This window comes from Myotis nattereri (genome assembly GCF_964212035.1).
Source record: "Myotis nattereri genome assembly, chromosome: 7".
Taxonomy (NCBI): domain Eukaryota; kingdom Metazoa; phylum Chordata; class Mammalia; order Chiroptera; family Vespertilionidae; genus Myotis; species Myotis nattereri.
In genome coordinates this window covers 82,902,884-82,919,352 of record NC_138082.1, presented here as the reverse complement: position 1 = coordinate 82,919,352, position 16,469 = coordinate 82,902,884, and positions in this window count along the sequence as shown.

Genomic DNA, 16,469 nt, shown 5'->3' with positions numbered 1-16,469 from the left:
TGGGGCACCACCCTGGGTCAGGTAGCACACAGGATGCCTGGGTGGGCCAGCCAATCGCTGCTGCCCCGCCCGGCCGCCCCAGGTCGGGTCGCACAGGGATGCCCACCACCCCGGGTCACAGATAGCAGGCCCAGATGGCAGTGGGGCAGGCGGGATGGCGCTGTCCCGCCCTGCATGCAGTATGCAAATTAGCCGCCATCTTTGTTGATGGTTAATTTACATATCGTGCTGATTAGCCAATGGGAGGCATAGTGAAGGTATGGTCAATTACCATGTTTGTCTATTATTAGATAGGATTATGTGTAACAGGATATTGTAAAAGTTAAGTTACAAAATTTTTATTAAAATGTTTCTTACATACCGTTTTATTGGCTGGGCCGCAAAGATATTCGTTTTGGGCCACATCGGCCTGCGGGCCATGAGTTTGACATGCTCGCTCTAGATCCATCATACCCCTTCCCACACTTCAGCATGGTTAGTTTGGTAAGCGTTTGCTTAGATCCTTTGTCATTTATAGGGAGCTCCTAGAAATTTTGGAGATTACATCTCATGTGAGCATGTTTTATTTTGATTCCTTTAAGATATCCTAGTAAAGGACAGACATTTCTATGGGTTCACTGTGCAGAGTTAACCTACCAGCTAAAGCAGCAAGGAGTGTGAGCTCTCCAGGGCCTCATGCAAGCACTTCTCTTCATGTCCATGTGACTTGTGTCTGCCTCTAAGGAGTTTGGCTTTCTGGCTATTATTTCTGTCCCAATTTCCCTGTTGTTTTAAGGTATCCAGGATTCATTTTAATCAGATATGGTAAAATACAAACATGGAAATGACTGTCACAGAAGAAGAAGCGGTTTATACTCACAAACCCCTAGAAGCAGGGGGCACACCTCACCACACAGACTGCACGTGGAAGCACAGGGTCAGCCAGGAGCAGGGGCTGAGCGGGAAACGTGAGCCAGAACTTGAATTGTGCTTTCCGTGGGCAAGAATGGACCAAGCAGGGTAAGCAGGTTTAATTAAGCAGCCCAGTGTGATGCATTTCAGTGGGTCTGGGGCCTGGGCTCCATCCAGAGCTGCCTGGCCCTGAGTTATTAGGGCAAGGTCCTGGCCTGAGTGTGAGAGCTGCTAAGGAGGAGGTTGAGAGTTTGGGCTCAGAAGTGCTGATTTGTATGTGAAAGGCCCACTCCCTGGGTTGTTGCTTGCTAACTGTAGGAATTTGTTAGGCCTCAAGGCCAGCAAAGCACCAGAAAATTTTAAAGCATGCTAATGCCTCCTTTTAGACTTACGATCTCTGTTTCTAAATGTCCCCATTACCATGAGCGCTTTGCTCTAATCAAGTACTAGCTGTGGATCTGTCCGTAGACCATTTCCATGCTCCAACTCAGTTCAGTCCTCTTCATGCCAACATTTGGTTAATAAAGGTTTATACTCATCTAATCATATCCAGTAACTCAACTTTCAGCTACACACACACACACACACACACACACACACACACACACACACAGGGGTTCTCATCAAAGTACTATTAGTAAAGACAAAATTGGGGAATAATTTAATATCATTTGATACCAGAATGGTTAAATAAATTATGACACAGCCATGTGATGGATTTCAGTATAAAATTGTTAAATTGTTTTTAAGTACTTAAAAAATACTCATACTGTTCAATGACAATAAAAACAAAAAGCAAAATGTACATGTAGTATCACTTAATGTTAATATAAATACACAGGTAGATGATAAGTAGATATTTGAACACACATTTTATTAGGAAATTAAGAGAAATATATGACCAAATCATATCAATCAGTTTTTTCTATAGACTCCTCTGCATTTAGCATTTATTACTTTTGTTATCAGAAAAGCACAATTTACTTACCAAGTGAAGTATTTACTGTCTAATCGAAGTAGAACTAAATTATTCAGTCAACCAACATTTTTGAACACCCACTCTATGTAGACACTGTGATAAATAGTGCAGAATCAATATGAACAAATCCCTGCCTCCTTGGAGGCTAACATTGTGAATACTAATAAATAAATAAGGTTATAGTATCTCAGACAATATCTTACATATAGCAATTATTCAATAAATGCATATTGAATAATCAGTGGAGAAATAATTGTAGGTTGACTGGAAAGATAAGGAGATAATTAGGACTTTGATAGTCTTATCTCAACCTTTAATGCACTACTTTTCCACCTCTTTCTCCTTTACCACTGTTTCAAAACCTTGTAAGGAAACAGATCTCATTCACTCACTCAAATAAGTCAGTGACTAGCTTCCAAACTTCCCCAATGGTTTTGAGTCCCTGCTCCCCAGCATTTGGCTGATGGCAGAATCCCTGCTGATTCCTGGCAGGTGGTATGCTGGAGGATGGCTTTGATGTGGAGTCTACACACTCTGGGTAAACACAGGGCACAGGAGAGGGGCCAGGGGAGGATTAATACATTTTCCGTGGGAAGAGCGAGCACTGGGGACTCTTACCCAGGAGCAAATGTGGATCTTATGGGAGTGTGGTCAGCAGGTCTCAGTCACAATGCTCTGAGGGCTTCTGATCATGGACGCTTCAGAACAGCCCTTGGTCAGGACTCTTGGCCTGACGTGGAGGGTGGTGGAACTGAGCTGAAGCTAAGTCCTGTTCTGATTCAAGGGGCTGCATGGGCGTCCAGGGGATGCTGTTTGCCACTGCGTCTCAAAGCCAGTCTCAGGAAGGACAGAAGGGAAGCAGCCTTATCCTTCAGTCTTTGGTGAAGGAGCTGCTGAGCCCTTGTGTGCACCCTGCCCTGGCCAGTCTGCAGCAAGGACCTGGGGCAGAGCTGCATCCACACTGGCTGTGGCCGTAGAAGTGGGACATCAAATTTATGCAATTCTGGGAGCCCGTCTTTAAGAGAAAGAATACATTATACATATACAAAGTTAAGTATGAAAGTGAATATTTCTTTAGAATGATCAAGAAATCAAGACAAATTATAAATACAAGATATTGACAATACCACATAATCTTAAAATTCTAAAAAATAGCAAAGTATTTTTTATTAGTTAAGCCTCTGACACATCTCCACATATTTTTTTTAATTACATTTATCATGGTGACATTAGTTAAAAGGATCATATAGGTTTCAAGTGTACATTACTATCATTTATGATCTGTATGTTGCATTGTGAGCCCACTACCCACAGTCAAATAATCTCTATCACCATATGTTTGGCTTCCCTTTACCATTTACTATCCTCTCCATTCCCTTCTCCTTGGTAACCACCTTACTGTTGTCTGTCTGTGTCTCTGAGTTTCAGTTTTATATTCTACACTAGAGGCCCTGTGCATGAATTCGTGCACAAGTGGAGTCCAGCCAGCCCGCCCTGATTGGGGCCAATCGAGCTGGGTCATCCAGGGGGAGGGGATGTGGGAGGTTGGTCCGCTGGCCCCGCCCCCTGGTCAAACTCTTATCAAACTCCCTGTTGAGGAGACAATTTGCATATTACCCTTTTATTATGTAGGATACTAGAGGCCCAGTGCATAAAATTCTTGCATGGGTAGGGTCCCTAGGCCTGGCTGGTGATCATGGCCGATCTGTGGGGCAACCAGTGGGGTGATCCGGGGGGCACCCCTGCTGGCACCTACCTTGGCTGGCCTGAGGCCTGCAGGTTGGGGGCAGCTCCTATGTTGAGCGTCTGCCTCCTGGTGGTCAGTGTGCATCATAGCTACCAGTCATTCTGCCGGTCATTCCGTGGTTTGGTCAATTTGCATATTAGGCTTTTATTATATAGGATGAGTGAAATCATGTTTCTTAGCTTTTCATGATTCACTTATTTTCCTTTGCATAATATTCTTAAGACCCATCCATGTTGTAACATCTACACATTTGTATTTATTTCTTTTGATGGATAATTTTATCTACGTTTTCATATAAAATATAATTATGTACTATCTGTTAGAAACAATAGAAAGGTAAGTTAACTAGTCTTAATATGTAGATCAAAATTTTTATGATTAATATTGTTATTAATAGTTTATTATTATTAATATTATCCTCCTGTATGACTCTCCCACTTCATTCCCCTCCCTCTATCCACTCTCCTCTTTTTTCCTCCCTTCTCTCTTCCTCCTTCCCTGTTTCTCTTTGCCCCTTTCTCACCTCTCTCCTCTTTTGCTCAGTCATCTGAATTCTGCATGGTGCATGCCTGCACCAGCCCTACCTAAGTCCTTGCTAATATTGCAGCATATCCTGATTTGAGTAGCAGTTCCCCTTAGCTGATCAACTGCACCCACCAACCTCCCCCCCCCTACCCCCCCACCCCCCCACACACACACTGCTTTGGGAATATCTGTCCAAAGAGAGGGAGATGAAGGCAAACACTGGACTGCCTGCTTTCTTGTGTCCTGTTTTACTCCTTTTCCCACAGTTAACCTGAGTCTGAAAGGAGGCAGTCTTTCTTTTACTTCCCTTTTCTCTCTGTTTGAGGTATCAGCCTCCTGGTACACCTGCTGGGAAGAGTGTGTTACACTTTCTCTCCATCATATCCCACTTTCCTCAGGCTGTTGTGGGGTCTGGAAGTCTGAATGTGAGAGAGATCAGAGCAGGGTTTCTTATTCTCAGTATTGTTGACATTTGGGGATGGATAATTCTTTCTTGTGGGGCTGGCCTTTGCCTTGTAGTATACTTAGCAGGATCCCTAGCCTCTACCCACCAGACACCAAGAGCAAAGCTCTTCCTTCACAGATGTAAAAATTCAATATATCTCCATACCTGGCCAGATGTTTCCGAGGGTGTTATATTGCCCCCATTTGAAAACCACTGGTTTAGAGATAAGGGTAACTTAAAATGAGGGGTTTAAAATTATATATCTATTACATTTCTCATTTTCAGGCTAAACACTTGTTTGTTTTTGCCAACGATCAAACAGGTCTTACATAACAGAACAAGAAGTTGTAACCAAGCCTGGCTTCAATTCCCATCTCTCCTACCAATGGACAGGACAGTCTCATTACTCATGCACTGTCTAGTCCAGACCAGGTGACCTTCAGGCAACATTAGATGATGTGCAGACTGAGAGAAAGAGCCACAAGAATAAATTCGCCAAGCTCAGAAATTATTTAGCACCTGGCCATTCCTGTGAGGATCACATCCGACTGTCTTAGATGAAAATCCCCACTGGGGTGGGGGTTGGGGGGGTTATGGGGGGATAAGGACACATATGTAATACCTTAATCAATAAAGAAATAAAAAAAAAAGAAAAAGAAAATGCCCACTGGGGAAAGAGAGGGCCGAGTTTAGGTGGGAGCCCTTAGAATCTCAACCTGCTTGATTTCATGAGACTCCAGAATTGCTGATGAATCAAGAGGCACTCCACTTCCCAGACGTAAGAGGACATTGGCATGCCCCTGATTCCTGCACACTTGGTATGTCTTCAGTAACAAAAATAAATGGTTTAAACCAATGCTCTAATTCTTTTAAAGAACATTTTCTGAATTTATATACATGCCAGGAACTTGAGATTGTAGTTCATTGACAGCTACATGACATCGTCTCTCTGTCATCCCAGTGCCCAGCACAGGACGTGGCCGTGAGTAGGAGACTGAAAAATGTTTACCAACTAAATTCATGCTGGCCTATGCCAGCTCCTCTTGGCATTGCCAGGAGCCACACAGGACACCTGCAAGTAGGTGTTGTCCCGCCTTTTCATACCTTTTCTTTCTTAAAAATGTCAGTGTGAGGTTTGACCAATAGTGACTATTGACTCACAGGTGAGAGTTCCACCCCGGGGCAAGTAAAAGCATTCTCACACGCATGACAGCCTGGGAGAGCAGCTTGAAGAGAAAACATCTGGAAAGGCTGGGTCTTAATTAGCAAGATGGCTCTGCAGAGAAACACCTATAAATGGTGAAAACTGAACCCTGAAATTCCAGATGGGGGTTCAAATGACAGGTTCATGATTTATTGGGCAAATCAGTTAACCTTTCTAAGTTTAGTTTCTTCTCCTACAAAATGAGTAAGCTTTTAATTTTCAATAAGGTTGCAAAGTGGATGTGAATTAGTTCATATAAAGCAATTAGCATATCCTTAATATCTTCATACTCTCTCTAGTAGTTGACTTTCTTTTCAGAGCCCACCCCCCCATAAATAAAGCAATTAAACTAGCTAATTCATTTTGCTTGTATCTTAATGAAAATAAAACATTAAAGCTATTTTGAGATAATTTTAATATTTTATTTTCCCTGGCTCATCACATTTACTAATTACTCTCCCACACTGGCCTTATAGCAAGCCAAATCAAAATTATGCCTCTGCAGAATAGTTCGTAGAGTTTGGAGTGGCTCAGAAGAGCTGAAATGGACAGCAGCTCATCCAAATGCCATCAAGAGTGTTGTTGTGTGGGACTTTGCAGACTTACCTCTGGGGCTGACTCCCAGCTCTACCACTAGCTGGGCTAGTTGCTCAGCCATCCTGTGATTCAGGATCTCATCTGTAAAAAAGGTGGGATAGTAGCAGCTCCTTCTTCACTGGGTGTTTGAAAGGATAAAGAGAGATAATGCACTTGAAGTCCTTTCATAGTGACTGGGCTGTAATAAATGCTCTAGAAATACTCATTCTCAGCATTTGGGAGTACTAAGGGCTCACTATTTTTCCATTTCTAATGGGAGTGAAGAATTAGCTTGCTCAGTCATCTTCCTTGCACCCGCCTTGCACATACACACAAACACGCAGCGCACTCCCTCTGAGCCTGTGGCCTGAGCACCTAGGGCTCCAGCCGCTCCTCATGGAGTCTGATGATAGACTTCCCTTGCGTGTCAGGCTAGAGATTTAATTTAGGAACACAAATAGTTTTCAGCTTTTACGCCAGTGCCAGCCTGCAGTTTTATAAGCCTTCCAAAGACATGCCCTGGTTCATTGAGAAAGTCCTGTGATGGATTGGGAGTGTCTGCCATGAGAACCAAAGGAAGTAAGGACTCACTATTTCCATCTCCAAATTCATCCGTGGTCCTTTGTGTGTGGTCAGAGATGAGAGGCCACACTATTTAATATTTTACAGTTTGAGAAAGATCTTAAACTATGTCCTCTGTTAAAGTGCTTTTGCTACACTTTTGAACCCAACCTAGCTTTTCATGGAGGTTCTAAGGGCAGGCATGTAGAGGCAGGAACAAGGAGCAAGCCTAACAGGTGCATTGCCTAAAAAATAATCTAAAAGTTGGTCTAATTTTTGTTGTCAACATGCTCTGGCAATTTAAAATAATGTCAGTGAAAAACACTGTCTCCCTGAAAAACATTCTATTGACGTAAATGCTAAACAAGTACTATGATTACTGTGAAGTTTGATTTTTTTTTACATATTTTTATTGATTGCAGAGAGGGAGAGAGAGAGAGAGAAACATCAATGATGAGAGAGAATCATTGATTGGCTCTCTCCTGCATGCCACACACTGGGGATCAAGCCCGCAACCTTGGCATGTGCCCTGGCCAGGAATCAAACCATGACCTCCTGGTTCATAGGCCAACACACAACCACTGAGCCATACCAGCCAGGCTACTGTGAAGTTTTTAATAATATATACCTAAGTCCCAAATTAACAAACTTTTAATATATACCCTTTGATAAACATTTTATTCTACTGGAAGTCAATTTGGAAAATCTCCAGTTTTAAAATTGGCCACAGACATCTGTGAGTTCAGCTAAACACATTCATTTGCATAATAAGCGGTAGAGTAAGTAAACAGTTCAGCATGGGGCATGCTTGTCTCAGGTGCAGTCCTTGCCTCCCACCCCTGTCGTACTACAGATTTCTGCACTGAGACAGCAAATAGCAATGGGCAATGATAACACTAACTGCAATAAAGAGGAAATGGAACTTGAGTTGCTTCGATTCTGTCAGTCTAAGTGCAAATCATTCTGTGAATTTTGAATAATTTATTCACTGTCTTGGAAAAATTTGCACATTTATTTTTCCTCTTTATATAAAAATTTTTATTAAAATAATTAACCTATGTTTGTAATTATTATTATAATTTACTGCCATGGCCATATAAGCAAATCTGATAAAATTTTTCTGCTTATTATTATTATTATTATTTTTATAATGTATACTGATAAAAGCATGGTCATATAGAGGACAGAGATGATAAAATTTTATCTACCTTAAATGTGAAGTACACGTGGCATATTACTGCTCTGAATGTCCTTCTGCCCTCACCGCCCCTCTGGGCTGCCACTCTGTTAGGGAGACACTCTTTGGTAACTGCTGACTAGAACATTGTCCCCATCTAGGTTATTATGCCTTTAAGCAACTCCGTTTTCATTTGCAAAAATGGCCTTGAATTTTATAGACATGAGCCCTGTTTGCTCTGACAGTCCTACCATCACTCTTTCATATTAAACTGTAAGAGTAACTCTCCTGCTAATTTGCACAGAAGTGTAGATACATTTTTGCTAATATGTAATTTTTGTTACTAACCATAATAATCATTGATCAAAGACTACAATAAGCTAAGATTTAATGTAATGTATTGTTCCTTACATCAAGGAATTTACATTTAAAATAGATATAACAGAGGCGTACAGATGGTAAGGAGAATGGTGCCACATGTTCCTCTCTCCTAGGGAAAATGACTTTAAAAAATGCGTGCACACAGGTACAGAAATGTATTGTGTAGCTATGAAGTCCTGGGACTGATTATTAAATGTCATAAAACATAATTACCTAAATGTCTGGTGCTTTGTCAAATATGGCTTGGGGAAGGGGGACTATATACATATTGCCATGCTGCTGCTTTTGTTCATATAATTTTGGGACGTGTCTTTGGAGTGAAAAGAATCTGTGCTGTATTAATTTTTGTGTATTGATATATGTGTTTGTGACCTATCACCATGTGATACCCCCAAGCTAACTCATATCATTGTAAATGTTCCACTCAGATGGATTTGGCCTCTCAATCAGGGTGTATGTCTCTTAAAGGCGAAGTCTAAGTTCCATAAATCGATGACAGTTTTAAACCAGTGAATGTTGAAAACTCATAATCATAATTAGCTATAGAACAAAATATGCATAGAGTCCCAAGTTCACATTTTGTGATGGAATGACTACTTTGGCAGTAAATTAATTTTCATTGAACATGGGTTTCACACCTTATGCCTGATGATAGGCCCATCCACTCTTTCTGACTCTGCAGCAGGGAAAGCAGGATGCTCTGGTTCCTCAGCACAGGGCTCCCCCTGCTCCAGTGAGAATGGATTTTCTGGGGCCTGAAGAGTGAAGCTGGGGACGTATAGAAGCAGGAGCTGCATTGGTAGTTTCACCAAAACCTTTATTACTTCATTGTAATGAGTGTCTGCCACTTCCCAGGTGTTGTGCAAGGGGCTGATGCCATTGAGTCCCACAACGTTTATAAAGTGTGTAATCTGCAAGAGCACCCCTCACTTTGCAATAGGATTAGACCATGTGACAGTACGGTCTTGCTAGGCACGCCAGCCACATGGGTGGAGGAAGAGGGAGAGTGGAATGAGGACCTGGATAGAAAACACAGCCACATGCATAGCGAGTGCTGACTCAGGGCTTCCCATGCTAGCTAACCAGGCCTCCCGGGCTCTTAGGAGCATCCGCTTTGAAGAAGAAGAGGCAGACAGTGCATTCTGCCTGGAGTCATGAGGAATAAAATTGCGAACATATGTTGTGAATGGAGGGGCTGCACTGCAATTATCCGGGCTTCTTTGTAAACCCACAGCTCCTGGGTGTCTCATTCCAAATGGCAGGGAAGGAATGCTAGGAAGATGTGATGCACTTTACTAAGTTCCCCAACTGAGGCTTGTGAACAATATTTTTCCCTTTAACATACATTGTCATGTGCATACATACAACTTTGCACAAATACATGAATAAAATCATCATATGCTGCCTTTAGTATCTACTTGCAATCTCTTTTCTGTGTTTGCCTCCCATCCCCACCCTTATTTGGATAATTCATATTAACCACCTTGGCAAGTTCTTTTATAATTTTTATCACTCTTATGCATATACACACTCACATAGACATAGGTATACAAACACTGGCTTTAATACCTTATACACTTACGTATGTATACAGTGCAGTCATAACTTTTAAAAATGGGGTCATATATACATTTTTCTGCATCTTTCTTTTTTAAAGTTTTTATTTATTGGTTTTAGAGTTAGAGAGGTGGGGGAGAGAGAGAGAGAGAGAGAGAGAGAGAGAGAGAGAGAGAGAGAGAGAGAGAGAGAGATATTTTTTGTTATGCATTCATTGGTTGATTCTTATATGTGAACTGACCAGGGATTAAACTCATATCCTTGGTGTATCAGGACAATGCTCTAACCAACTGAGCTACCCTACCCGGCCAGGTGATGGCTTTGCACAGTGTCCCTAGTTGGTCCATGCATTCTGGCCTCCGCACACCCGCAGAGCAGCCATTGGAGGCCTGGCATCTACTCTCTCAGTAAGTGCTTACTGAACCATAAAATCCTAAAGAGAACATATAATGAATAGTTCATCCATTTGGGAAGTCCTCTTACAGGAGAGGTGCTGACAGAATTGTTAAGCAAGCCAAGACTATTCCCTTGCTCAGTTCTATCCTGTCATATGGGAATCTTGGGCGGCATATCATTGTCACAGCTCGGGTAGCTATGTCTCACCTGAGGCAACGATTGGAATGGCATGAAGCCAGCTGACTGACACCTTGGCATTCCCCCTGGTACACTCGCACAGCCCTGGTTCCAGTCTCACTTTTAAAAGGGAGCCGACTCCTTGTCAGGCAGCTGGCTTCTCCTACATGTCTTTTGTCATCCTGTCGCCAGGCCCTCATCAGAAGAGCCACTCGGTAGGAAAATTTACTACATCATAAATTCATAATCCATTTTTCTCCATATGCTCTGACCAACTTATGATGTTCGTAATTAAAACTTTATGCAGACTTATGGCTACTGAGACAGGTTGATTCAGTGCGGGTTGTAGAGCATCATAAATCACTGCGGCTCATTGTATAATTGGGCCCCAATAATTATTCCATCAACGTTAAGCAGGGCTGGCACTGGGACGAAATGCGAGGCAGATACACTCTTTTTCAGTGTCCCTGCACCACTATGCAATGCACGTTCAGCACCAGCCCTTGCCCTATTGCCATTACTTTTATTTTTTTCTAGTATCCCAGCCTTCTTTAGCATGAAACTCCTCCCCCTGGTTCCAGACTCCACAAAACATTTTCACCAAGAAAACATCTCAGCGCATTCCATCTCCCAATAACCTGCATTTCATTATGCAGAACAGCACCACTCACATGGAGGTCCACTTCCTTTGCCCCAAGGTGGACTCTGCATACCACCTCCAGGGACCAGGCCATCTAACAGCATCACATGCCTTGAATCCTTGCTCTCCTGTAATCACCATACAAATGAACTTCTTCCTATTACTTCCAAACACATTAGAGACAGCTTGATGTCCTGGGGGATACACATGGACTGGGGCTTGATGTTGTATAGTTCTGTCACTTATTAGCTGTGCAACTCTGGGTGTTATTTAAAATCCCAATCATAGTGTGTTTAGCTACACAACAGAGATTATGTAAATATGACAGACTTTGTCTTGGCTTTTAGCTCTGTGAATGTGCATGCATAATTTTCAGTTCCTTGAATCTCATTTTTTCTTAGCTATAAAATGGCAAACAATAATATATAACAACTAGAGGCCCAGTGCACAAATTTGTGAATGAATGGGGTCTAGGTGGCCTGCCCCAATCAGGCCAATTGGGCCAGGCTGGCCAGGGGGAGGGGCCTCAGGCAATTGCCTAGCCTGCCCTGCCCCCTGGTCAAACTCGTGGTTGAACTCCCAGTTGAACTCCAGGTCAAGGGGACAATTGCATATTAGCCTTTTATTATATAGGAAGAGAATTAGAGTGAAGCAATACATGTAAAGATCTTGTCATTAAATATGGGTTCAATAAATAATATCTCTCTCTTTTTCTTTTTACCTGTTGATATTGTAGTGTCTGATGATTTTTAAATATTCATTTAAGAGTGACTGGTACTGGAGATTTCATTGCCCTGGAAAGATCAAGAGGTGGAAACTATCTTAGCATCTTTGTGACCATTAGTTGTCTCTCAATTCATTTAAATAGAGGGTAATGTTATATGGAAACACCAAAGCAAAATATTTTGAAGACAGTTTTAAAATCCATCAAAGCACTAGAGAACCGATATATTGTGATGTTGCTGTTAAGATTTCATATATAAATTGAATGGATCAGCTTTGAATAAAAACAGATGGGGAACAAGTAGAGTACACTTGAAACAAAGGAAACAGGCTCTGTGCAATAGTCTTAGAACTGACTCATACCAGCTGGTCTGTTAGTTAGAGATCAGATATGCAGACTCATCTGTTTGTTAGAAATCAGAGTGGGCACTTTGTGTATGACAAGTACTAAGGCTAGAAATTAGTCTTAAATGCCAATCATGGATGAGTATTCAGAATAGCAGTTAACATCAGAGTAAGTTCAGTGACTTAAAAAAGAAAAGTACTGAGTTTATTAATAAATTAGTGGTTCAGGGACTAGCTCTAGGTTAACATAGACCTGGGTTCTGTGAGAAATTTATTATTATTATTATTAGTAGTAGTATTATATCTTTCATTGTTATTACAGTGCTTGGCAATGTTCTTCATTCTGGCATTTTACTCTTACTCACATTTTTATTATTTTACCTAGGTTTTTGCTCATGTATCACTTTTTAATAAGATCTATACTAAAGAGGCCTATTTAAGATCTCAAATCTCTGCCCTGACTTTAATATTTTATGTAATTTCCTTCTGCTTGATTTTAATCCATGACCCTAGCATCATCTGGAAAAAATGATTTACTATGTATTCTATTCTATTTTACTTATTTATTTATTTACTAGAGGCCTGGTATATGAAATTCATGCAGTCACGGGGAGGGAGGCCCTCAGCCTGGCCTGAGCCCTCTCACAGTCCAGGAGCCCTCAGAGGATATGCAACTGATGGCATAGGCCCGCTCCTCACGGGGAGCAAGCCTAAGCTGTCAGTCGGACATCCTTAGCACTGCCGCAGAGGCGGGAGCACTTGCCAGCCGTGAGCCCGGCTTATGGCTGAGTGGCACTCCCCCTGTAGGAGCGCACTGACCATCAGGGTCCAGCTCCTGCATTGAGCAAGATCAGGCCATAACCGGCTCTCTGACATCCTCCGAGGTGTCCTGGATTGTGAGAAGGTGCAGGCCAGGCCGAGGGACACCACCGGTGCACGATCGAGGCTGGGGAGGGCGTGGGAGGTTGGCCAGGTGGGGAGGGACCACAGGAGGGCTCCAGGGCATGTCTGGCCCAACTTGTTCAATCCTGATAGGCCAGACCCCAGCAGCAAGCTAACCTACTGGTTGGAGCGTCTGTCCCCTGGTGGTCAGTGCACATCATAGCGAGTGGCTGAGTGGCCTTAGCATATCATTAGGATATTACGCTTTGATTGATTGAATGGATGACTGTACACTTAGCATATTAGGCTTTTATTATATAGGATTTATTTATTTATTTATTTATTTATTTATTTATTTATTTATTAGTATTATTTGTCTCATTTAATTAGAATAGAAACTCTTGTCTCAGGGATTTTTGTCTGTCCTGTTTCCTGTGATTAATCAATATTAGAATAGTGCCAGGCTGATATAAATAATTGAACATTTTAACATTAAAATATTATATGATATATAATTTTAATATTAAACATTTTTAATATAATTTTTAATGTGGAACTAGTAATTCTTTCTTCAAATAGTTATTTGTGTAGCCAAATAAAATGGCTCATGCATTAATAAAATGCATCATTTATAATAAACTAGAGGCCCGGTGCACAAAAATTTGTGCACTCGGGGGGAAGAGGGGGGTCCCTCAGCCCGGCCTGTGCCCTCTCCCAGTCTGGGACCCCTCTGGAGATAACGACCTGCTGGCTTAGGCCTGCTCCTGGGTGGCAGAGGGCAGGCCCAATCCTTAGGTGCAGCCCCTGGTCGGGCTCAGAGCAGGGCCGATTGGGGAATTGGGGTGCCACCCCCTGTCATGCACAGAGCAGGGCGGATCCGGAGGTTGTGATGCCACCCTCAGTCACACTCAGGGTAGGGCCGATTGGGGGGTTGGGGCACCGCCCCCTGTCACACTCAAGGCAGGGTCAATGGGGAGGTTGTGGCGCCACCCCCTGTCACGCACACAGAGCAGCACCAATCATGGGGTTGGGGCACTGCCTCCTGTCACTCACAGAGCAGGGCCCATCAGGGGGTTGGGGAGCTCCCCCCTGTCACGCACAGAGCAGGGTCGATCAGGGGATTGGGGAGCTCCCCCCTGTCATGCACAGAGCAGGGCGGATCAGGGGGTTGGGCGCCGCCACTGTCACACTCAGGGCAGGGCCCATGGGGAGGTTATGGCTCTACCCCATCACACACAGAGCAGGGCCCGTGGGGTGGGGGGGTTGGGGCGCCGCCCTCTATCACCTACAGAGCAGGGCCGATCAGGGGGCTGGGGCGCCGCCACTCTCACACTCAGGGCAGGGGTGATGGGGAGGTTAAGGCTCTACCCAGTCACACATAGAGCAGGGCCCGTGGGGTGGGGGGGCTGGGGCACAGCACCCTGTCTCACATAGAGCCGCAGGGCAATCAGGAGGTTGGGGCGCCTTCCCCTATCAGGCACAGAGCAGGGTGGATAGGGAGGTTGTGGCCCCGCCCCCTGTCACACACAGAGCCACAGGGCGATCAGGGGGTTTGGGCGCTGCCCCCTGTCATGCTGATCCCAGTGCCGGGAGACCTCGCAGCTCCGCTGATCCCGGTGCTGGGAGGCATATTACCCTTTTACTATATAGAATAGAGGCCTGGTGAATGGGTGAGGGCTGGCTGGTTTGTCCTGAAGGGTGTCCCGGATCAGGGTGGAGGTCCCCACTGGGGTGCCTAGCCAGCCTGGATGAGGGGATGATGGCTGTTTGCAGCTGGACACACACCCTTCAGGGTGGGCGTCCCCACTGGGTTGCCTGGCCAGTCTGGGTGAGGGGCTGAGGGCTGTTTTCAGGCTGGGACTGAAGCTCCCAACTGCTCCTTTTTTTCTTTTTTATTTTTTTTATTCTGAGCCAGCTTTAGCTCTGAGGCTCCAGGTTTTAGGCCTCTGCTCCTAAAAGCAGGTATCTGGTTTGTTTAGGTTCTACAATTGAAACTCTGTATCAACTCCAGGTCTGAGATCCCGGCTAGCTGAAAGCTGGTTTCTAGGGGTTTTTTTAGCTTCTATTTTTGTAGCTATGCTTCAAACTGCCAGCTCAGAGGCCTGCAGCGGCAGGCGGGGAACGTTGGAGTCCTCCGTCACTGAAGGAAGCAAGCCTCATGTTAGTTTCAAGCTGCCTGGCTGCCGGGCACCATCTTGGCTGACAATTAATTTGCATATTGCCCTGATTAGCCAATGGGAAGGGTAGCGGTTGTACGCCAATTACCATGTTTCTCTTTTATTAGATAGGATACCATTATCATTCCTTAATGCAAATCTATATTTGAAAGAAAATAATTTTTTACATCAAAATATTATTTATTTACTTCTCATCTTCTTTCCAAAGTAAATGTGTTAACTTCCCAATGTTGGGCAGAGGAGAGTGTAAGGGCAGAGAATGGCATTGATCAGGAAGACAAATATGACCTTCCTGCTGCAAGGGAGAGCTTTTCCATGAGCAAAGCCAAGGATATCTCTTACCAGTTGACAGTTTTTTGGTTTTTTTTGGACTGTCTGAAATGAAGACCTCTTCTTTCTCTTCCTTCTCAAGTAGCTGCTTCAATGAGATCTATACACAGCACATACTGTCACACCTCAGGAGAAGACTGTCTATGTGAGCACCATAATGAAGCATCTAAGGTGAGTAGTTTAGGATAACTTTTTTCCTTTTCCAGAATCTGAAATGCTATATGAATGCAGAGGGCAGAGAGATTCTGAGTGTGAACAGTAAAAACAGGGAATGACAATGCCTGTATCCACTGGAGAGCAAATGCTCTGCCTGGATGCATCCTGATTTTCCTTCTCCTCTCTTCCTCTTCCTCCTCCTCCTGCTCCTCTTCCTCCCTTTTTATTCTGAATACTGACTTTACAAAACACATCTTCGCACAGATTATGACAGTAAACTTTGAGACTTTGAGTGTGTAATCTCTCTTTGGTCAGATGGAAAGTGTTTCCCTGGAAGAACATTATGGGGGGTCCAACAAATGCATCAAGATGCTTCAGATTGAAGCTGAAGGGACCAGAGCAGTCCTCACACAGATAGATGAGACCACGAATATTCCAACCCATCTCAGAATAAATGTCCACACACGGCTTGGGGCCAAAGACTTGACTAGGTAATTGTGTATGTCAATGGGCGAGGAGAGTTCTCTGATGCACTTCCCAAGCACCTGAAGTCTAGGTGGCTGCTCAAGGATTAGGGGACTTACAGTATTAGCTCATTTT